The 813-nt window shown below is 31.4% G+C and overlaps 1 protein-coding gene across 1 annotated transcript in view; it reads right to left on the bottom strand.

Moving 5' to 3' along the window:
• Nucleotides 1–678: 678 nt before the first annotated feature.
• LOC101493353 (protein YIP4b-like) overlaps nt 679–813 on the bottom strand; it is a 4,193-nt gene continuing 4,058 nt past the window's right edge. Inside the window, exon 4 of the mRNA XM_004507789.4 lies at nt 679–800. The gene's annotated coding sequence lies outside the window, so the exon portion shown is untranslated. The remainder of the gene's footprint in view (nt 801–813) is intronic.

Genomic DNA, 813 nt, shown 5'->3' with positions numbered 1-813 from the left:
TTTTCAACATTTAGAATCTTTCGACCAATTATTTCTAGCATTTCAAAATCACTTAAACGATGTAGTTCAACATTTCTCATTATATTTCTTTATTTTATTTTTATCAACATTCATCTATTCCAAACTAAAAGTATCGCCTTCTAAATTGCAAAGGGATATTAGAGATGAAAAATTAGTTACTTTAGTTTGAAATTAATTAGTTTAAGTTGGATATATAAATTTCATTATACCTACTATTGTAGTCATTTTTCTCATTTCATCAATATAAAAGTTATCTCTATTTTTCTCTATTTCATACTTATTATCAATATCTTGCATATTCCATTAGTTTTTGCTTCCACGTCCCCAAATACACTAATGGAACCTAGGATTCTATAGGAAGCAAAAATCCGGTAGAAAGCCAAAAAATGAGGACTGAATGAGTATTCACCTAATCATAATATGCAGCTAGAAACACTCGAAGTGTGAAGTGGATCAATAGTGTCTCTCTTCCCTCTGTAACATGCAAGAGAGGATCCAAACATGTGTCTGTGCTTCCTTTGGCAACAAAGTACGCGTAACAAACAGATGAATCCAATGTAAGTGAATGACTGATGTCATTCTTCCAAATCGCGAGGAAAGTATCCAAAAAATAAAACAATCTTTGTTTAACTGCCTCTTTCTATGGGTCCTTCAACCTACCAGAATTCATATTCACATAAAATAAGAAAAAAAAAATTTTAAACGAGAGTGCTCAGAGCATGTTCGATTCCATCATATATTCCATGTAATATTATACAACTGTTTGTCTCCATTTCCCTCTGGCAAAAATAT

This window comes from Cicer arietinum, chromosome 7 (genome assembly GCF_000331145.2).
Source record: "Cicer arietinum cultivar CDC Frontier isolate Library 1 chromosome 7, Cicar.CDCFrontier_v2.0, whole genome shotgun sequence".
NCBI lineage: Eukaryota > Viridiplantae > Streptophyta > Magnoliopsida > Fabales > Fabaceae > Cicer > Cicer arietinum.
Note: the sequence above shows the minus strand (reverse complement) of the source record. Positions and strands in the feature narration are given on the sequence as shown.